Consider the following 24,068-nt stretch of genomic DNA (forward strand, 5'->3'; position numbering starts at 1 on the left):
GCTTTGATTGGAATTGCAGTGAAGGTATAGATCAATTTAGGAAGAAATGATGTCTTAAGATACTTTGTCTTCCTGTCCTCAAACACTGGATCCTTGAATATGGTATATATGTCCATTGCCTACCCTATCTTTCCACAGATCTGGTGTCTTATTTTCTGTGAATTCCCCCGGGACAGTATGTGGCTAGTTTAGCTTTGTTATTGCAGCAGTCACTTCATCTTGGAAGATATTGTTGCCACTTTAGTCTTTTGCTTGTCCTAGTTTCCTAAGTTAGGAAGAAGTGTTTCCCCATTTGTATTTTTGCTTCGTGGTAGCCTGTAGTTCTTGGAAAATTCCTGTCATCCTTACTTTTCTATTTTTTACAGCCCTTTGCATACTGAAAATACTCTGAGATCACTTCAATTTTCCGCTTATTATGTCTCCCAAGCTTAAGGCTCCTTCTCACCTTTCCAGATTATTGGGGCTTTTAAATATGTTTTCTCAGATCTGCCTAGAGGTAGAGTGAGTAGAGAGTAGGGGAAGGAAGAGGGATGTTGAGAAGGTTCAGATGTGATGGGTGAAGAGGTAACAAAAGTTGTTTGGTTGAAGGGCTCTAAGCCAGTGACTGCTGCCAGGAAGGTTCATTTGGGTGCACAGCCTGAGTGTCTTTTATCCTTGGAATTCATACTTATCAGACTCCCCATTCATCTCACATCTTTCATCCTCCTAGTGTGCATAGAGAAACAAGGACAATGACCACATATGCGTTTCAATATGTGTTTTGGTCTCACTTTATGTAAATGCCCTAACATTGTTCCTTAATTTGTTGACAAAATATGATAGGTACAATTTCTTTTTTTTTGGTACAATTTCTTATGTATTATAAGATGTAATAAATAAGAAACCCAGCTTTGGAAGAGGGGGGCTAAATCCTTAAGTGACATTAATGCTGTAAGCTCTTAGGGGTCATATTGGTCTCTGTAGGGGGTTATTTAGTGAATAACACCTCAGTGGACTGAAAGAAGCTATTTAGATTCAGCAAAAACTTCTGAACTCTTAAATCTGTCTCATTATTTATCATATATAAGAAGTCTCCAATGAAAGGAGTCTCTATGCACACAAGACTAGGGTATTTTCATCTTAATTTTGCAAGGGCTTTGATATTAACAAGGGTATTTAAAACTACATATTAATAATGAAATCCAAATAACCTAGGGAGAGTCCTATGGAGTTCTAGCAGCGTAGTCATTGTGGGTAAATCTTCTAGTGAAACTTATACTGGGAAAGGCACTGAACGTTGTGCTGATTGAAGTGGAAAGTTCTCACTATGTGAATTTACCCATCGCGGTTCAATATTTAGAAGCACTTGGGAACAAATATTCCCTTGTATGTGATAAGCCTCATTTAGAGCCAAATCGTTCTTCAAATACTCCATTCATAATCAAATGGTAAGTGGAAATGTAGCAATTCCCTAAAAGGGCAAATTCTGTGTATATTTAGGAGTATTTGCTGAGTTTCAATTTTTTTTTCAAGAGCATTTTTTTTTTTTTACTTCCTCAGTCCTCTTTCCCCATTTAGTTTGTATCCTTAGGTGTATCTCTGTGAGACAGAAAAGATAGAGCTAAGAAACAGATCCCAATTTCATACTTTTGGTTGAATAATTAGCATAAAAAAGAACTGAAATGTTCATGTAGCATTTTAAACATGGATTTTATAAATTTGTGTGATTGGGATCAGAGCTGAAAGTTCATACAATGCAAATTGTATCTCTTCTGCTTTTCACTTTTGGGACATGGCCATTGGGTAGATAGTGTGTTGGGGATTACCTTCAGTTTCAAAATGTTTACTTAAAACTCTTTTCCCCTCCTTGTATCTAGAGATTTTTCTTTTGAGAGTCCTAGTGAGATGACTGAGGTACCCCATGCTTCAGTAACTATATCCCCTAAATGTTTTGCAGATAGAAATGGGGCCTAGCTCTGCCTACTGGTTTATGCATATGTATCAGGGACCACCCTGGGAAACAAATAACTGATCACTTTAAGTGAACACCTTTGTGGGACATTAAGAACGGGGAGGTGGTTAGCTTCTGTTCACTCTGGAAACTCATCCTCATTGCTTTTCTTGTGTCCTTTAGGTAAGAGATTCCATGATTCAGACCTAGGATGTATTTCATGGATCACAGTCAGCTTCTTCCCTCCCTTCCTTACTTCCAAAGGAATCAGAAAGAGAGACAGAAAAAGAAACCCAAGGGTAAAAGGGTCAAGTGTGTGATAGCCAGACTGGTGGAAAGAAGAATGTGAGGGAAGGCAAGCAGACAGATTTTGTGGGCAGTGAAAGATATGCCTTTGGGTAATGCTGTACAAGTCAGCTAACCCTTGGCCTCACTATCCTCATAAACAGATTTAGGGTTTTAAATTCTGGTCCTTCATAGTCTAAAAGTGTCTGACATCTTCCTAGGCCTCTCTCAATTCTCTTTTACAGCCTTACCACGTCCAATGTCATGTGTGGACCTGCAGAATGGGCAGCACCCTGGAACTGGTCAGAAAGTGAGATAGAACTGCTCCACATGTGCAGAATCTGAATCTCCATCTCACCAAGTTTGCTGGCTGATCCCTGTGCTTACTGCAGTTTCAGAAGCTGCTCTGTAGAAAGTCTGTGGTTCCCTTGTTTTAGGTTAAAAACAAAGCAACAAACACCAACTAATCAATCAAACAAAAGACCTTAGAGATTCACCTTTCTGAGATTTCCTTTGTATCATAGGATCTTCAGACAGTGGGAAAACATGTTTGAGTGCTTATAAATATTCAGTATGCCCCAGTACTGTTTGTGTTGGGTTTAATATTTATCTGCCACCTTAGTGAAAGCATGTGAAGAATGGTCTCTGGTTACTTGGTTCCTTTGACCTCCTCAAAATAGCACCAAGTACATAGTGTCTCATCATGTCTTCCTTTTATGGCACGTCACATTAATGAAGCTTTTATGGCTTCTGTTTTTCACTGGAGCCCAGAGCAGGAGGCAGGCAGGTGCTGCTACTCCTAGGCCTAGAGCTAAGAGCAAGGTCTCTGAAGGTCAGGGCAGCTGAATCAGTGACTAGAGGTCCTGCACTCCACCTCCAAGTCCTGGGCTCCTCCCACCTCAAGGTTGCTGTAGCATTTATTGAGAGCTCAGACTCCATGAGGGCTGTGTTTTCCTTTCAAGGGCTTGTAAAACCATTTTCCTTGAGAGACAGGCAGGCTTCATGCCTATTGTATAAAATCTGAGACACAGTGACTATGAAGACAAGCATTAAAACATAGGCTCCTGAAAACCTCAGGTCTCTGGGTAGCTGGGCTGGATCACAAGATCATTCTGTCTTGTTAATAAGCACCAGATAGGGGGAAGGGAGTAACCACTCAGCTTATGCTCCTTGGGGCTCCCCACCCAGCTCAGCTAACCTGCCAGCCTTGGAAATGGTGGTGAGGAAATTGCTGTTTCCCCACCCCTCTCAACTTGTTTTTATTTTATCCTCTTTCATATTATGAGATATAATTCCCTCTCACATATGGTTCTTTCCCAACTCCACATATTTTACTTGTTTTAAGAAGCTAGAATCAGTATTTTGCTTCCCACTTGTCAGGCTGTGAACACATTTCTATTTCCAATTCTTCCTTTTAGGATTCTGCAGGGGGGAGGGCTCTAAATATATACTATTTTTTTGCACCAAGAGGAGGAGCATGCAGAGCTGCCCTATGTCTGCAGGACTGTGGCTGCGATTCAGTTCTGGTCCTCAGGAAGGAGGGGTTTGCTGGGCAGAGAAGCTGGAAACTGGCCAATTAAAGTGTCATGTTGGCAAGATGGTGAAACGTGAATCATCAGCAGGTTTGCTGGTCTTTTGACCCCACACCCCCTCTAAATGCTGATTAGAGAGCTAGTTTTAGTCTGCTTTGCCTTTGTTTAGTCATACGTTTCATGCTTCCTAAATTATGACAATTTTTTTTGCATTTCCAGCTAATGTATCTGTCAACATGTTGAAGCAGAGTTGAAGTAGAAAAGTTATGTCAATTTTTTTGTGGCTGTACAAAGCAATAGCAAGCTTCCCTTTGAGCCAGTGTGAGAGCCAGTAGAGGCTATAAGGGGTCTTCTCCAAGGAGAGCTCATGAAATTCCTGCCACATATGAAGTAGGTTTATTGCAATCAGACCCACCAAATGGTCCCAGCGACTTGATTTTGTGGTGAGATATTTGCTGTGATACAGAGGGTCCTTCTGTGGATGAGGAAGAGACACTCTATGGCAATTCAGTCTGATTTCCCCTTAAGACAGGTACAGGCAAAGGCAGGAAAATTCTGTTGGTACTCCCTTTGTATGTGTGGTCTTGAGTTTTAGCAATCTGTGGGTAATATTGCTTATTTACTTGCCTCAAAGAGATAAATTCAGTGCTCTGTACACAGTGGGAATTCTGGAAATGTTGCCTAATGATGTAGTTTATTTCTGGGGCCAACTTTGGAAAGGAGTTTTGTTAGCAGGGATATGCTATTTAAAAATTATTGCAGGTGTTAATAAAAATGCCAAGGAGCTAAGCCACTTTGGGACATTATATGAAGAAGTTGGTAGAAAAAAAGTTTTCTTTCAAAGAATCCATAGATGGACTAGTTTTAAATAGGTACTAGCAGGATGTTGGTGTAGAATGAACCAGTAAAACAGTGGGGTCTCCCTATCTGTTCCCAAGGTCAAGAACTGGTATATAAGGTGAGGATGAGGGGAAGCATATACTTTGGCAGTATTTTCTTTCAGAGTTTTTAATTCCCCCATCCCCCTTCCCCTGCTGCTCTCTTTTGCAATTCAGGTAAAATCCAAATTCTGTAATATAGCCCAGTATGATCTGATGTCTTCTTACTTTGCAACCTCCTTTTATACATTCTTGTCTGCTCACTTTTGGTACTGGCCTTATTTTCACTCCTTGAATGGCCTCAGAGCCATTGAACCTGCTAATATATATATGTTCTTATTTTGGGATGAGTTACAAAGGCATGTGTGCTTGTGGTGATATTCCTCACAGGGAAATCACTCTTGGGAAGTGTGGGAATGCATTTCAGGGCATTAGGGCACAAGAGGGCAGTAGGCAGAGAGGGATGTGGTGCTGGTTGCTACATTGACTTGCTTTCCTAATTCAACTCGTAGCTAGCCTGGTGTAAAATAGGGCAAGTGTTAACTGTCTCACAGGTTATTGTAGGAATGTAATTAGATTAGATGTATCAAGCATTGTACTTAGTTGGTATTCAACCAAGTCACAATTTCCTTCAGAGGGTTGGTCTGGCAAATTCCTTCAAAAAGCCATTTCTTGAAAGGGTAAGGCAATAAAATACTTCCATTTCGGTGTAAATGTGAACCTTGCGGGTGAAAATGTTACATCACACTGTCTTTGTGGATAGCAATTTGGTAATATACCTAGGATGCTCAAAAAGTTTCATACCATTAGTTCCTGTGATTGTAACTCTGAGGATCCATTTTAAGATGTAGGAAATTTTTATATTTGATGATATTACCACATTTTACAATTATAAATTGAAAGAAATTATAAAATGTGAGGTGTGTTTGCAGAGAGGAATATTATTCAGCCTTCACACGTAATGATTTCAAAGAATATTTATATATATATTAATTAGTAACATAGGAAAATGATGATAATGTTAAAAAGAGCAAATTATAAAATTATGAATGACCCCCATTTTATACTAAAAATGCAAGGTATCATGCTAAATATGAATAAGAATCTCTAGTCATTTATGAAAGACTCACTATTTGCTGTATTGTGCTAAGGGATTTTACACGCACTAGCCCCCAAACAGGTACTATTACCATTCACCTATACATGTGAGGAACTCATAGTTTAGCTTTATTAGTGATTTTCCCATAGATTTTTAATAACTAGACTTGGAGCTGGAATCTGGACTACTAATTGATCTTTCTACATTCAAGCATATCACCTCCTCACCCACCCACTCACTCTCTGTCCATATCGCAGCAGACTAATCACGTTGAAATATAAATCTGGTTAATTTGATTTCCCTGTGCTTTTAGGATAAATACAAAAATTATTGTCTAACCATAAAGCCTAAGCTCTTAACTACAACTGCTCATTGTTTCTCCAGATAATATGTTGTTTTCTTTGTTTCCCTAGTGGGGAATTTACAGATGGTTTTTATTTTCTTCTTTGTATTTATCAAGTCAATGAATGTATATTGTCTTTGTAATGGGAGACAGGATGTGTATAAAGATAATGGTGGTGATGCTTTCTAATAAGTCGTTTTTATTTTTTGAAGACAGAAAAGTCTGAGCAACACCACTGTGCCATAGAGGGCCTGGGAAGGTGGTGCTGAATCATCTACCAAGGGGTGGGTGTATAAGGGGTCCTCTGGGTACTGCAGCTAATGGAAGCTACAAACATTTCACTGCAGCTATAGTTATAGCTTCACCTGTAAGTTAAAAAAAAAAAAAAAATCCCAGCCAAGAACTGCCTAGGCCAGCCAAGAACTGCCTAGGGCAGTGGTCGGCAAACTCATTAGTCAACAGAGCCAAATATCAACAGTACAACGATTGAAATTTCTTTTGAGAGCCAAATTTTTTAAACTTAAACTTCTTCTAACGCCACTTCTTCAAAATAGATTTGCCCAGGCCGTGGTATTTTGTGGAAGAGCCACACTCAAGGGGCCAAAGATCCGCATGTGGCTCGCAAGCCGCGGTTTGCCGACCACTGGCCTAAGCCATTCCCATTGCTGACAAGACCAGCAGCTTCAGGGAGGCCTCTGCAAGAGTACCCACTAAAAACTATGATGGAAAGCATCTTGGGGAGAGCAAAAATGGTGTCAGTTTAAGGATACTGCATTGCTGAACTCCCTCTCTCTCTCTCTCTCTTTCTCTTTGAAAGGGTATCCAGATCCATTACAGTTTAACTCCCTGATAGTTGCATGTCCCCAGATATGCAGAAATTTTGGAAATCACCCCAAAGTGCTCTTTCTTTTTTAACCCTTTACTCATTCAACAAATACTTATTGAGTAATTCAAACCTGTCACGAGTGCCTAGGTATTTACCTTTTAAATGCCTCTTACATTACTCTCCACTTCATGGTAGCCATTCCAGCCCAAATCACTATCTACTGTGTACTTCAGTAGTCTCCTAATTGACCTCCCCATATCCAAGTATGCCACATCCTCACCCATCTATTCCTCCTCTGTCCCTGCTGTAGCAGAGAGATAATCTTGAAACATAAATTTGATTCTTTGATTATAGTCTTCCAATACGCCTGGGATAAAGAAAAAAATTCTTGGTTCTAAAAGACCTCTTTCAGGACCTGGTCTCTGCCATCTCTCTGTCCTCTGCTCATCGTGTGCTCCTGCTTGCTCTCTCTGCTCTGTTTGCGCTAGCCTCATTCTCAGAACATGTGTGCTATCCTCTTGCCCACCCCAAGGACATTTGCCTGCAGTTTTGTGCCTGGAACAGACTTCCTCATTCTTCAGATCTTAGCTCAATGGCTATTTCATTAGGAAACACTGCTTGCTCTCCCCACCTTTCTCCTAAAACATTTTCTCTTTATTCTATTTCATTGTCTTCTATTGTATACCCTGAACACTCCTCATCATAGTAGTCACCACAGTTGAATTTTGACATTGGCTCATTTTGCTGTGATTATTTGTTTGAGTATGAAACATGGAAAGGTATTCTCACATGGGTGACAAGCCCAGCACAGGCTGAGAGGACTCTTCATCTCGTGGTGAGGAAATATTTCAGGCCCACTCAAGGCCCATTGTCTTGTGGTGCATGGGGGTTATAGGATGGCAGAGAAGACTGCTTTCCCCAACAGAATGATGTCCCCATCCCACACTGATCTGTTAAATCATTATTTTAAGCATGTTTTTATTGATTTTAGAGAGAGAGGAAGGGAGAGGGAAGAGAGACAGACACATCGATAAAAAAGGTATCGATTGGCCGCCTCCTGCAGGCACCCTACTGGGGATAGAGCTCAAAACCCCGGCATGTGCCCTGACCAGGAATTGAATCCTGTCACCACTTGGTTCATGGTTGGATGCTCAACCACTGAGCTACACTGGCCAGGCTATTAAGTCATTCTTGAGAAGAATTCACTATCTTTCCAGGAAAACTGTTTTTCAAAGACCAAATATATCTGAGAAGAACTTGAACTTTAATTTAGCTGATTTCTGATTACTAGAAAAGGGTCTTTAGGTCCTTAATCTGTATAATTGAGGTTTCATTTTTATTCAAAAGTACATGTTGGTATCCAAATAAATAAACATATCATTCTCATAATTAATTACCCCCTCAATATTACAAGTAATTGGAAAAAGAATCAATCTCTATACATTGTTCGGTATGGGTATAACTACAGCAAGCTGGATTTACCATCTGCAGTCTTTAATGATATCAGCTTTGATGTCATGTACAGTTTCAAATAAACTAGTTTTTCCTGTATTGGTATCAGAATATCAAAGAACTTGACTCCTCCAATTGTGCAGTGATTAACAGCATAGACTCTAAAGCCATATCTCTAAGATTCAAAGCCTGGCTCCACTATTTAAAGTCAGCAAGAGCTTAGGCAGGTTATTTAAACTCTTTGTACCTCAGTTTGCATTACAGCGGGAATAGTAATATCACCATTTAAGGCTGTTATGTAATAAGTGAATATATGAATATTATTTAGACCACAAACAATGCTCTAAATAAACTTTATAAATATTTAAGTAAACAAAAGTTTTTGTCCAATTTTAATGGTCATGAACATTCCCATAATTACAAGTTAAAGGCTAGAATAAGTATCAGTTATATTTGTAATATTTGTATGGATTTCAGGGTAGGCCTCTAAAAAGGGTGATTGAGAAAACTCATAAGATTGAGTTCTAGTGTCTCAAGGCTAGCTGAGGGGGTGGAGACTGGGTGAGAGCTGGTAGAATAGCAACTCTTCTTGGAAAAGGCTGAAGAAGCTTGGAGATGCATGAACTAGTCTCATGTACGGATTGGTCAGAATTGCAGCTCCAAGTCGTGTGCTGCCTGCCTTTGCATCCCGGCATAATCTGTGCATGCTGTGTACCAACAGTGTGCCCATCGCTGAACACTTGAGATGATTAAGGTGTGGTACCTTAATTTTGTCGGGGGGAACTTTAACATTTCTACAAATAAGAATTCTAAACCACATGCATACATTGAAAAATATGTTTTTATTGATTTTGGGGAGAAGAGAGAAGAGAGAAGAGAGAGAGAGGGGGAGAGAGGGAGAGAGAGAGAGAAACATCCACCAGCTGCCTCCCACATGTACTGCAGCAGGGAATTGAACCCACAACCTGGGTACAGGTATGTGTCCTGCCTGGGAATCAAACCTGCCACCTCTTGGTGTACTGGATGATGCTCCAACCAGTTGAGCCACACCAGCCTGGGCATAGATTGTGTTGCATTGTGCTAAGCTCTAGTTAAAAGCAATTTGCTGGTGAGATTCATCCTAAGGTGCAGGATGTGAGAAAGCACTTTGAAAAGCTATCATTTGGGTGAAGGAAGAAGAAGATTTCAGTAGGTACTGTCATGACAGGGAAATTATTGATAGAGGGAACAGCTGAGACAAAGGCCTGGTGGCAGGGACTTGAACAAATGCAGGGAACACAGGGTGGATCAGGCAACAAGACTGTAGGGGTGAGTAAAGTTACAGTCGTTTGTAGATGAGGAGAGTCAGGGATCTTGGTGTATGTTTACTTATTCCTGGCACAGGAGTGCAAATCTCACTTGCATAATGAAATCTTGACTCATATATTTCTTTCTTCTTATCATCTGCCCCATCCTGTTTGTCCTTTCTCTCCCTTCAACTTTATGCCTCCCTGGCATACAAATGGATTGTAATTTTTCCCTAATAGGAGACAACTGGGAACTGGCAAGGAGGGGCTAAATGATTGTGAAATCAAAGGCAATAAAAAGGTTCATTTGAATGGGTGTGTAGCTCAGAATTCCCAAAGTGTGCTCTTCTGCAAATACAGCATGATGCGTGGCTCCTCTAATGTGCGGGGTGACGTCCATTATCCTGCCTATCTTCTTCTATCACTCAAGTTTACTCCATGGGTAACCAGTATTTTTAATCCATCTTTCTTTACTAGGACCATTTTCTTTCTAACAAGGACAAAGGAATCTAAGCTTTCTTTACTAGGGACGAAGGAATCTAAGCTTTTAGCTTCCTGTGAACAGCATGAAAAGCTTTTAAATTACACAGCGTTGATGAATTTTCACCCCTTCCTCTAAATACAACACATATGCTATCCTTGGGGTTCACTTAAGGCTCCTTACTGATGATAAAACTGCTGCTCGGCGCAGCTGAGGGCCCAGCTCCCTGCATCACTGCTCTCTTGTTCACATTGCAGTCTAACCAGTGAAGCCGAAATGGACATTCTAAGCCCGCGATTCTGGTGACACGCAGCATATTAAATGCTGTTCTCGTTAATATTTCTCCTCTTGAATGGCAAATACATTGCTACTGCCTCCAGATCCCAGTGTCCTAAGTGGTTGGGTGACTCTGAATTGTGTACCACAGACAAGCTGCAGAGGGCTCAGGGGAGAGGCTTTGAAAGAAAGAAAGAAATAGATGCGAATGCTGAAATGTTCCACCTATGGGAGAGTCCTTAACAAGAAAGCCTGTCCTCCTTGGGCTAGAAGAAGGCATTCTTTTGCCTGTCCATTTATGAAAGTAATCCTAGCAGCCAGTCTGCGGTTCATGTGCTGGTTGCCTGTAAAACTGTATGTATGAGAAGTCGGACAGGAAATGTTATTAAATGAACATAAGGACCTTGAACTGGATTGCTGAGAGCTGAGAAAAGAAAACAAAACAGACGGAGAAAAGTAAAATGTATTGTGCCACAGACTATTCTGGTACCTGCCTGGACCCCTTCCAGTGGTGTCTTTCACATCCCACAGTACAGTGATTTACAATTTGGAAAATGCTTTCACCCACTTTACCTTGTGGAAATCTTGCAAACATGTCAAGGAGAGAAGCCAGGCAGAAATATAATTTTCATGGGGCCAATGGGGAAACTGAGGCACAGAAACACATCCATGGTCTAAAATTACATGGATAAGAAGATTATACCTGAAACTTAGACCTTCTCTTTTAAGTCCTAGATCCATTGATCACACTCCCTCCCAGTTAAAACAATACGCCCTATAGGAACATTGTGCAGATCAAAAGCCCTTCCCAAGTCTTCTGAGAAATCCTCCCTGCCCAAAGTAAGCTCCGTGTCTGGCCCCTATATTCATACATGAACCACCAAACGTGGCAAATATTGTGAATTCTTGTATTTCCTATTTTAAAATAATTTTTGGTGTTAACTTATTAGAAAACTAGAGGCCCAATGCACGAAATTCATGCAAGGGGCTCGGCCCTTGCAGCCACAGCACTTGCCTCGGCCCTCACAGCCCTGGCTTTGTCCAGAAGGTCTTCTGGAAGGACATCTGGAGGGTCGTCCGGCTGTCTGGTCTTATTAGCATATTATGCTTTTATTATTATAGATAAGCTTCCCAAAGCAGGTATGAGGTTGTTGGACACATAGCAAGCATCTAATGGACACTTATAGACTTCTTATATGTTTTTATAGTGAAAACTGTGTTTGAGTACATAAAGAATGTAACTTTACATTGAGTAAAGTCATGTATTAAAGTGATTTTTTTTACACTTTCCCCTATCTCTTTGATTCTCTTTACTACCTTCAACATAATGGAATAGATTTCCTGGTATGTCCAAAGTAAAAAGAGAAATACAATCTGGATAGTCGCTTGTACTCTTCTTTGGGCTTTGAACAACTCTGAACATCTAGTTAAAATTGTGTTTGTGTGCAAATCCAGGATGGAGACAAAAAGAGATTGGCAGAAGCCCTTTTGGGACCATAATTAGGGACTCCTATATTAGAAAAGAATCATATTGCTATGTTGCCTGACAGTGGTCACTTCCAAGCATAACTCAACTGCAACAACAACAAAAAAATAGAAACACCTCATCTTCCCTGAGAAACCCTTTGCTGTTCAGGCAGATAGATATTCTACCACTGCTTTCCTTTTTGTAAATTGCCCAGTCCCCTCTACCTTGTTTTTGGTAAGAGATAGTAACATTCACCTAAAAATTTTTCACCGGACAGTGCTTTATTATGTATCTCCCCCATGCCACTGTGGTGGCCACAAAAAGAGACCCAGGTCTCTTGAGACAGATGCCTTGTCTTCAAGAGGTCTAGTCTAGAATGTGCATAAAGAAACTGTAAATTCTGCTTGGGGGAAAAGGATGAGACTTCTTGGTAAGACATATGAAAACATGCTCAAAGTCACTAATTATCTGAGAGATGCAACTCAAAACGACAATGCGGTGCCATCTCACACCTGTCAGAATGGCAATTATCAACAAATCAACAAACGACAAGTGCTGGTGAGGATGCGGAGAAAAAGGAACCCTTGTGCACTGCTGGTGGGAATGCAGACTGGTGCAGACACTGTGGAGAACAGTATGAAGTTTCCTCAAAAAACTAAAAATGGAACTGCCATTTGACCCAGTAATCCCACTTCTAGGAATATATCCCAAGAAACTAGAAACACCAATAAGAAAGGATATATGCACTCCTATGTTCATAGCAGCACAATTCACCATAGCTAAGATTTGGAAACAGCCTAAATGCCCATCAGCAGATGAGTGGATTAGAAAATGATGGTACATCGACACAATGGAATACTACGCTGCTATAAAAAAGGAACTCTTACCATTTGCAGCATGGATGGACCTGGAGAGCATTATTTTAAGTGACATAAGCCAGGCAGTGAAAGAAAAATACCACATGATCTCACTCATTTATGGAAAATAAAGAACATTATAACCTGATGAACAAAAAGATAGATACAGAGGAATTAAAGCACTGAACAGACTGTCAAATTACAGCGGGAAGGCTGGGGAGTATTGGGGAGGGGGGGAAGAGATCAACCAAAGGACTTGTATGGATGCATATAAGCACAACCAATGGACACAAGACACTCGGGGAGTGGGATGAGGGCATGCGACAGGGGGTAGGGGAGACCGGGGGAAAGTCAATGGGGAAAAAAAGGAGATATATGTACTACTATATGTAATACTTGAAACAATAAAAAAATGAAAAAAATATATACAGTCCTGCATGACAGATGGGGAGCAGTAAGCCCATTGGCCTTTCCTTAAAAACTGGTTCTGTGATTATCAAATATTATCTCCACCTTCATTGAAGGTAGTCTAAAAAACAATGAGCTTATATGGCAAGTTCATTCTTTGTTCTACACACCTGCCTAGTGTTTCTGCTTATTTCTGCCTTTAGGTTCTGTGTTAGTAACCATAGACTTTTGCCTCAAGGAGAAACCTAAAATTAGACTCAGGTACAAACTTTTTCAACTTCTGGCATCTCTTATGTGGCCTCCTGTTTTTCTTTATTCTGCCTCATCAGCTGCTTTGGATCATGTCTTCTTTATTTTTCATAGGCCTTTACATTCTTGCCTTTATCCATCATTCTTTAAGAATCTTAGAACCTTTCAAAAATTATTTTCATGTGTATTTTAAGGATGCTTAAAAATCATTAGAAGCTAACATTCTTTAAAATGCTCTTTGCTACCCAGCCAGTGTGGCTCAGTGGTTGAGCATTGATCTATGAACCAGAGGTGCTGGATTGTGAGCTTAAACCCCAGTAGGCGGCGTGCAGGAGGCAGCCGATCAATAATTCTCTCTTATCAATGATGTTTCTATTCTCTTTCCCTTTTCTTCCTCTCTGAAATAATAATAATAAAAAGCCCTTTCCCTTCCCCTATCTTCGTGCACATGTTTTTGAGAATCTGCTTGAAATCTCAGGCACATACAGATCACAGGTCAATGAATGTTACTTGAATAACAAGACAAAGACACAGTTCTCAACACTTGTTAAGGCAAAAATACAGCAATACATTATCACTCTGGGGAACAAGAAAAGGTCTAGGTACATCATTCTGGCAGAGATTATCACGTACACACAAATATAGTGTCTTACTTAAGAAAAAAAAGCTTACGTTAAATGACTAATTTCTAAAGATTTCTGGCTTATATGACCACTCAATATCTGACCAGCTACTTGTCATGTATCCTCTTACTTCTGTTTGTCCTAACATCATCTGTCCACTCACTTTAGACCTTTTGACTTATAGATAAGAAGCTAGATATTACCCATAGAAGACCCTGAGATCATCAAATTCTGGTCCTTGTATTAGGTCTGATCTGTGCTTGGACTAACTATGATCTTCACCTTCAACTCTCCATGATTGCACTCCTAGCCCTCTGCCAAAGGTTTACCAGTACCCACGGTTCTGGTGTTAATGTAGTAGCTGAGTCTTACTAAGGGCCTGAATAGGAATTTTCTAGGTTCTTTCTGACATGCTATTAATGCTCTTTCTTTTTCATTCCCACATATTCATATGGCTAACTCCTTCCCCTCATTCAGGCCTCATGTCCTAAATGCCCTAAATGCCATCTCCTGTGATCTCCTAGTTATTTCTGTCTCAAGCCTTCATCACTTAGTTTGGGGAAGCTAAGCTGCTACTTAAAAAAGGACCCATGATGATGTTTACTTATCCTATCTAATAAAAGAGTAATATGCAAATTAACCATCACTCTGCTACACTCACAAGCCACGCCAACCAACCAATCAGGAGCGAGTATGCAAATTAACCCAACCAAGATGGCTGGAGCCACGGAGCAAATAGGAGGCTTGGGTTGCCCCTGGTGATGGAGGGAGCCAAGCTCTCCACACACCCTGGCCAGCCCAGGCCTCCACTCAAGGCTACAAAGTTTCAATTATAGAAGATAAATAAATCCCAACAAAAATGGCTGCGGCCACAGAGTGAACAGGAGGCTTGGGTTTCCCCAGCAATGGAGGAAGCCAAGCTTTCCACATACCCTGGCCGGCCAAGACCTCCACTCAAGGCTAGAAAGTTTCAATTATAGAAGATAAATAAATCCCAACAAAAATGGCTGTGGCCATGGAGCAAGCAGGAGGCTTGGCTCTGCTCAAGGCTACAAAGTTTCAATTATAGAAGATAAATAAATCCCAGATACCAGGGCCTCCGCTTGGGTCGCCGGGGAGCGTGGCCAGCTTGAAAACCACCACAGGTCCCTCGCCCAGGCTGCCCCATGCCCCAAGGGAACCCCCACCCTGATCCAGGACACCCTTCAGGGCAAACCAGCTGGCCCCCACCCGTGCACCAGGCCTCTATCCTATCTAATAAAAGAGTGATATGCAAATTGACCATCACTCCAACACACAAGATGGCTACCTCCATGTGGTCAAAGATGGCTGCCCCCATGTGGACACAAGATGGCTGCCACAAGATGGCCAGCAGGGGAAGGCAGTTTGGAGGGACCAGGCCTGCAAGGGAGGGCTTTTGGGAGGGACCAGGCCTACAAGGGAGGGCAGTTGGGGTCAATCAATCTGCAGGGAAGGGCAGTTAGGGGTGACCAGGTCTGCAGGGGAGGGCAGTTAGGGGCAAACAGACTGACAGGGGAGCAGTTAGACATCAATCAGGCTGACAGGGGAGTGGTTAGGGGGTGATCAGGCTGGCAGGCAGAAGCAGTTAGGGGCAATCAGGAAGGCAGGCAGGTGAGCAGTTGGGAGCCAGCAGTCCTGGATTGTGAGAAGGATGTCCGACTGCCCTCGAGGGGTCCCATATTGGAGAAGGTGCAGGCTGGGCTGAGGGACACACATCCCCGTGCACGAATTTCGTGCACCGGGCCTCTAGTATTTCACATAATAAAATTGATATATTTGCTCCAGGTTATGGGAAACTCCATGAGGTTAATCACGTGTCCAGGATCCTCCCATCTTATTGTTCTGTCATGCCCATAGTATTGCCATCATCTGAATAATAAATGTTAGGCTGTTGCTATATTCAGTTTCTAGCCAATGGGAAGGGGAAAGAGAGCATGGAGGAGTCATGCTTGGTATATTAAGGCCCAGAACCAAAAGTGACACACATCATGTTTTTTCTTATTTCACTGATGAGGTCATGGTCATATGGCCATGCTTGCTGCAAGGGAGGCTGGGAAATAAAGTTAGCTTCTTGGATTTAATAATTGTTAACATTTTGCCATATTTCGTTCATCTATGTACCTATCTCTATCTTGTACCTATATTTATGTTTATATCTATGTCTATCTGCAAATATACCTCTGCAAATGACTTCAAAATAGACTGCAGATATTATGACACTTGCCTCTAAATATTTCAGCAGGCAGCTCCTAAAACAAACATTATTCTGCATCAACATAATACCATTGTTGTATATGAGAAAATGGCAATGATTGACTAATGTAATACCTAATTTGTATTCAAATTTACTCAGTGTGCCCCAAAATATCATTTATGCATTTAAGATTGCCAACATGTAATGGTCAGGTAGACTAGCAGGATCTAAGAGAAGGGATAGAAAAGTAAGGGTCTCAATAAAAGGTAAGGCAGGAAAGCCTGGTTGCAGGGAGGCCCAAAGAGAAGTGATTTCAAGAATGCTAAATCTGTAAATACAAATGGCCCTCTGCAGTTAGCTCTTTGCTTTAGAAAAGCAGGATCTAGAGCTATTTGAAAGAGGCTCAACAGCAGGATTTATTGATATCCCTTCAGACTAATGATTTATGATAAAGTGTGGGTGCTCATATTCCAATTGGTTTGGTAAAGAATTAAAGATGAGAGGAGATAAAATTCAATGTTATCTAGAGAAGGATTGTAAGTTGAATCTTGCCTATTGACTTGTGTTTTATCATTCCATTTGGTATTTTTATAATGCTTTTCTTCTGGGAACTGACTCAATTTCAGTGATTTCTCTCCTCTTTAAACTTTTTACTCCCTGCGTGTCCAACTAAATATGCCATTAATTTAATGTTATTTATAATCCCAGTTTTTCACTCCTCTCACCAATTAGAAAACCATATGATTTATCTCTCAAATAGGAATGCTTTTTAAAGTAAAAGGGGCATCATTAACAGTGACACGGAGCTAAAGGATAAAGTGGACTGTTTCAGGCAAACCAGTTTGCATGATCACCCTACCTGTGGGTAAATCACTTTTTCCCATTATTTTTCCTTTCTCTCTCACTCCTTCCTTTTTAACGGGGCCTCTTAGCATTATCAAGAATGGAAACCTCCAAGATACCATTTATGAGAAAGCAGACTAGTGTTCAAGAAGTCATAGACTAAAATGCACATAACCACAACCTTTCAAAATTTTAAGCACTTTTAAGTGGTTTCTAGTTACCCCATACTTTTTCTAATATTCTCATTTCCAAGGGTTTTCTCTCTTATACATTTCTATTTAGCACCTCATTTATCTAATTGCTTTATAATTGTTTTACTTTACAAGAGTCTCTACTAAGCCCTTCACTAAAGAGTATAAAAATTAATGCATATTTTAAATATCTATTACCTTATTTCATATAACTGGAGAGATTATACCCTTTTAGTAAAAAAGGAAGTCGATGTAATGGAAGCACATTTGTCAAATGTATTGGAAAATACCTTGCACCTGGTAAGCTACCAATAGCTATTTGTTGAGTGAATGAATAAATGAGTGAGCCAAATTATAGTGTTTTAGTTTGTTCTTAAATTGTTAGAATAGTAGGCTCAAGTCTTTCCTTTTATTATAAGTATGGAAAGGTAAAGTTGAACACAAAGGACATTTAATTTTTCCTTAATACTTTCTGCTATGATCACTCTTTTTAGTTTCTTTTTTTCCCTTTCTCTCTCTTTCAAAGACTTAATTTTTTAAGAGCAGTTTTAGTTTTACAAGAAAATTGAGAGGAAGGTACAGAGATTTCCCATATAACCCCTGCCTGTACACATGCATAGCCACCCCCATTACCAACCTCACTTAACAGAATGGTCTGTCTTTCTTACGGAAGTCTCAGAGACTAACTAATGCTTCTGAGTCTCTCCAAAAGGGGCATAAACTTCACAGATTCTCTCAGGTATTTGAAGAACTTCCTTTTTTCACAATTTTGTGAAATTACATTCTGCAAGACTTGTTTTAGAATTGGTATAGACCAAAAGATTGAGATGGACAAAGTGACTTTTGGATTGGCTTTTTTTGGTTAATCCTCACCCAAGGATATCTTTTCCATTGCTTTGCTGAGAGAGAGTAGAAGGGAGGGGAGGGTGAAGAGAGAGAGAGAGAGAGAGAGAGAGAGAGAGAGAGAGAGAGAGAGAGAGAGAGAAACATGGATATGAGAGGGAGAGAGACACATCGATTGGTTGCCTCCCGCACGCGACTGAGGTCAGGGAGTGAACCCACAACTCAGGTAGGTGCCCTTGACTGGGAAATGAACCTGTGACCATTCAGTGCAGTGCACAGGCCCACACTCTAACCATTGAACACCACCGGCCAGGACTGAATTGATTTTTAAAAACATTGCAAAATAAATAATAGAGATAAAGTAATATGCTCCTCATCTCCTTTTTACCACTTGAACGATCAGATGTGATAACTCATACATATTCCTCACAAGTAGCTATGGCAAACAGCCCACCTCTCTGAGCCTCACTAGGCTCTATCTAAATCAAACTCCCAGTGACTTGTTGCTCCCTTCATTTCTTAGTCGAGTCAGTAGTGGGAGGAAACCAATCTGTCACAACATTGGACTTGGTTAATATCAGGAGAACCTTTCTTTCTGGTCTACCATTCAGCAGGGTGGAATATAGAGTAGGGTCTTTGGGAATGAAGACTTCCTCCCAAAACAAACTCTACACTAATTAAGCATCTATAAGTGTAGGGTGTGATGTAAGTGTTGAAGTGGGTGGCAAGCCCTCTTTTTAAAATCACCTTCTTTAGATGAGCCCCAGTGTTCTCTAAGGACATTCTGATTACATTTTCAATTACTAGGATAAGTTCCCTAATCATAAATCTCAATTCTTCCCTAGTATTCTCTTTGTGTTAGTTAGTTAATTAATTAATTATAAACTAATTCAATAAATATGGATTACATGCCTAAGAGGTGTTGTTTACTGTGATGGGAAATGCTGAAAAAGAAGCAGGCATAGGGATGCAGAAGAACAAAAACTGTTCTAAACAGATCAAGCATGAGATTCTTTTTTAGATATTTAAATGGAGATGTTAAGTAGGCATTGGGCATAAAAGTCTAGAGTTGAGGTACAATTTGGGTCTGGTTATGGACATTGAGAACTATCAGCATAAAGATAATGTTTAAAGCATGGGATGGATGACATAATCTAGATATGTAGTATGGATAGAAAAGAGAAGAGGCTCAAGGACCAACCTCAGAGAGCAAACCTGCATTCAGAGATCAGAATGAGAAAGAAGTTGCAGCAAAAGAGACAAAGAGAAGTGGCCAAAATCTTGGAAGAAAGAATTAAGAGTATGCTGTATTCTAGAAGGTAAGTAGAGACAGTATTTCAGGAAGGAGAGGAAAGTCATGTCAAATGCTCTGTAGTTGAGTAAGATGAGGTCTATGAATTTTCCATTGGATTTGGCAATGTTGGGGTTTATTGGGGACCCTGAGGAAAATATCCCTATAAAGAAGATGTCCTCTGTACATTGCAGCAGTGGATGATATTATATAAATTGCTTTTCAAAAGGTGGTAGCCATAATGGCTTCAGCCAAAGTTTGGCCCCTTATTCATATAATTGCCTTTGGATCAAAGCTACTCATGTAGTTCATATAAACATTTTGTTCTTTCCTTGGTGACTGCATGTAGTAGATGGACTAGAGATGAAATGAGTTTGTTTTGGTGGCTAGGATTATTTTTCTTTAATCTTTTTGATTTAAATATGGCCCATGGACCCAGAAGCTATGGTGGATATGTCATGAAAATCTGTAGACATTTGAAATGAAACATGATACTGAGCTTTTTAAAACTTTTTTTTTTTCATTTTAATGTTGCTTTTCTTTGGCACAATAGTACCAGTATTTCTTGGTGGCTACTTTCTAGTTAACATTGTGCTCACACAGTAGACTTAATTTTATATACTTTTATATGATTGTTTTGTATCAAGATGGCTTTATATTATTCCCATTTTTTATTCTGGAATTTGATTTAAAAATCACAAGAAGACTAGGGTAATATGGATATTATCATGCCCATTTCTTAGTCTCTGGACAGACCATAATTAAGGAATTAGAGTGAGCTAATTATACATCCTAATATTAAATATCTCCAGGAAAGCAGATTAGAAATGTACTAGAAAATTGTAATAGCTTTTCCTGAAACATTCAAGCTTTTTTCTAATAAATATTGTAATTTCAATTTCAAATGAACTGAGGTCACACTGAGCAGTCAAAAACAATTTCTTGTTACCATTTGTGTGTTTTATATTTTTCTAGTTCATATTTTAGTCTGTGTGTCAAAATGGAGAAAACAAGTAATGTTGTTTCTCCCTTTATCCTTTCTCTCTCTCATTATTTTTCTTTGAAAATAAGCAGCCTGACAATGAAGTAAGCTTTTCAACATCAGCATGCTAGGTGCCTGTTTCTTTATTTGCAAAACAGGCTAAGAGTTTCCCCTTTGCTATGTCACCTGGATGTTAGGCAGTCTGATTAGATTACTAGACACATTAAGTAAATGCCATATCAGTTGTCTTCTTTTACTAGGAGAAATACTTTTTCCTTATTTGCTATTTGAAACCTATTAAAATTATTTGCTGTATTTGTTATTTGAATTCTGTGAGGATATTTACGTAAATGCCTCATCTAACTTTAAGAGAATTTGGTATTAGGTGCTAAGCTTGATCCTTAATGTAACCATCTAAAAACCTCACACTGATATTTGCTTTTTTTTTTCAGCTCCTTAACACTGATCATGGTACAGCTTTTGAGTAAACCCCTAATGCAGTTGCCAAAGATAAAAGAAGCTGTGTCCAAGTTGACCTAATGCATTCTTTTAAATTATTTATTTATTTTTGTGTGAACTGTGAGATTATGAGATAAATTTGCAAAATAGCAGTGCCTGGTAGTATAATCAAACAGGACTGATTTTAGACACACACATTTTCAACCTCATTGATTTCTAGTGTTGATTGCAGACATTTTTTTAAAGGATTGGTGGAACTTTTTCACTTCACATCCTGTAGATGGCAATGTTGCACTTGAAAAATAAACTGATACGTGTCTAAAGAAAGTCTGCTTCCCAGCAGCTTCCCTTAGTAACCAGTGACTAGCAGCAGCTTTAATGCCAATTCAAGGTATACTGTTCAGAACATATATTTCAAATGTAGAGTACGTATGGAGTAGATAGATATCTATAAGTGTCAGCATTTACATTTAAAATTATAGGTGGTTTTAGAGAATGTTTTGTTTAACTGTCCTCCTTTCTCTGAGTGGTCTCATTTTTCCTTTAAAGAATGTCTTATTTTAGGTCTCATACTTAGGGTTGCTTTCACGTTGCTGAAGATAAGGAAAAATTGTCCCTGCTGTAACCTACAGATTTTAAAAATTTACACTATTCAGTGATTACCCTAGAATCAGGAAGACAAAGAATCCAGGGATGGACACACAGTGGCCTTCTCCTTGCTGTCCAAGGGCATTATTGCTGTCTCCAACAAGCCAGGGACTGAGGCAGGAGGGCCGTGCTTCCTCAAGCAACAACCTCTGTTGTTCTTATTCAGTGAATTTGATGTCAAAAGCAGCCAAGAGAGCCACATGAGGACGTTTTAAAACATAAACCCTCAAGAAGGCAGATATCTGAAATCACTTGCTTTTAAATCGAGATGAAAAATTCAAATGTATGTAAAGGTATACTGCAAACTTTCTGCATAAAAATGTAAACTGAGAATCAACTTTATCATGCCATTTTGGGCCTAAAGGCATAATTTTCCCTGAACTGAAACTGAAGGCACATGAAGAAATGGAATCGTAGTCTTGTTCTGGCCCATTTTCCTCCTTAACCATGAAATCCCTGACTATTATTATTGCTCAGAAAAAAAAACACACAAAACTCTTGGTGAATTTAATCTAGACAACAAAAGTGATTATTTGCTCTTTGGTAAGAATGGGAGAACAAAAATGGATGGAAATTGTGGGAAGAATTTAAAAAAGTGATGTAAAAAATGGGTACAGTTTCAGATAAAAAAGAAAGAACTCTTACCATTTGCAACAGCATGGATGGACCTGGAGAGTATTATGCTGAGTGAAATAAGCCAGTCAGAGAAAGATAAATATCACATGATCTCACTCACATTTGGAATCTAATGAACCAAATAAACTGATGCTCAAAAACAGACCCAGAGTCATAGAAGCATGAACAGGCTGTTGAACCTCAGAGGGAAGGTGGGGGAGGTTGGGTAGATGGGAAGATCAACCAATGAACTTGTATGCACATATGCATAACCCATGGACACGGACAATGGGGTGGTGAGGTCCTGGGGGTGGAGATGGTAGAAGGCTAGAAGAGGTTAATGGAGGAAAAAGGAGGACCTATGTAACACTTTCAACAATAAAGATTTAAAAAAGAGAGAATGGTCCTACTTAGGGATAGGACATAAGCTAGTTTTATTTTTCTCCCTAAAACATGCCTTGGTTACTGAATATTATTTTGAGCTGTTAGAAACTTCCGGTCACATTGCACTTTATTGTGTATTTATGTTCTGGGTTCCCTTGTTTTATAAGTTCATTGACAGCCCCTGCCGAGGAGCCCTGCTGAGCAGTGTCAGGGGTGGGCAGCTCTGCAGTAACACGTGGCTGTGCCCACCTCAGCCTGGTAACTTGGTGAAAGTCACTTGATTGTAATGGACTCCAGTTTTACCTGCTAAAACAGTAGGAATATCTGTACACATCTTTTATGTGTTTTGGCTCCTAGTAAGTATTCAATAAAGGATGGCTTTTATAGATTTTTTTCTCTGAGAAATAAGCTTTTCTCTCATAATTTCTCTCCTCTTGGCAAAAGAAAAATTACATAGTAACTATTCAATAAATATTTGTTAAAGTGAATAGCTGAAAGTGAATTAATATATTATTGAAGAAAGTTTGTTCAGTGACACTCATATCAGAACATCTTCTTCCACTTCTCTTTCTAGACTCAAGCCTAAGACAGAGAGTAACCATGTCTCCAAGGTCTGTGATTAAAAAGAGAGAAAGCAAAACAAAAAGAAAGTCAATATATTTAAAATTTTATTATGGCATGTCAGGCAGAATCATAGAATTTTTCCTATTGAAGAGAATTTCTAGTGAAGTTCACATTGGACTTTGCACTCTTTGTTTCATGAGTGGGAGCCAATTCTAGCTTTTGCATCATGACTAGGAAAATAAACAAGACCTCAAGGTCAATGTCAAAAGAAAGGTTAATAATCTGCTTGTTTGCTTATTGTATGTATGTGTATGTTTTCACTTTAAAGCAAATAAACTGCTGGAGTTCTGTTTTCTGTTTTATATAGTAGCTTTGCAAAGCTTTACAGGACACAGAAAAAACACTACTGAAGTATCCCAAAGCTAAATGTGTAATAAGATTTCAGAGGATGCATATCTTTGTAAATTAGTTTTTTACTATGAAGTGAATGTTTCAGCTAATGATCACAAGTAAATCTAATTCTATAAAACTTGTGGCCCAGTTGAGAAGTGTGTGATTAAAAATTGGATCCAGATATAAACTCCTCTTCTTTTCCTTGGTTGAATGTATTTTATGAAACCACCTGCCAATAAAATATAATGCATTTGGATGACTTGCTTTTAAGGCAAAAACTGAAGGCAGACCTGTTAACTTTTTTTTAGGCCTGTTAACTTAAAAAAACAATATTTATTGTTGAAAGCATTACATATGTCCCTCTTTTTCCCCCATTGACCTCTTCTTACCCTCCCCCACCCCCCACCCCAGTCCTCACCACCCTATTGTCTGTGTCCATGGGTTATGCATACTAGTATATGCATACAAGTTCTTTGGTTGTTCTCTTCCTACCCTCCCACCCCCATCTTTCCTCATGCTTCTATGTCTCTGCATATATTTTGCTCATCAGTTTAGTTTGTTCATTAGATTACACATATGAGTGAGATGCTATGATACTTGTATTTCTCTGACTGGTTTATTTCGCTTAGCATAATACTCTCCAGGTA

The sequence above is a fragment of the Plecotus auritus genome, assembly GCF_963455305.1.
Source record: "Plecotus auritus genome assembly, chromosome: 2".
In the NCBI taxonomy this organism is placed as follows: domain Eukaryota; kingdom Metazoa; phylum Chordata; class Mammalia; order Chiroptera; family Vespertilionidae; genus Plecotus; species Plecotus auritus.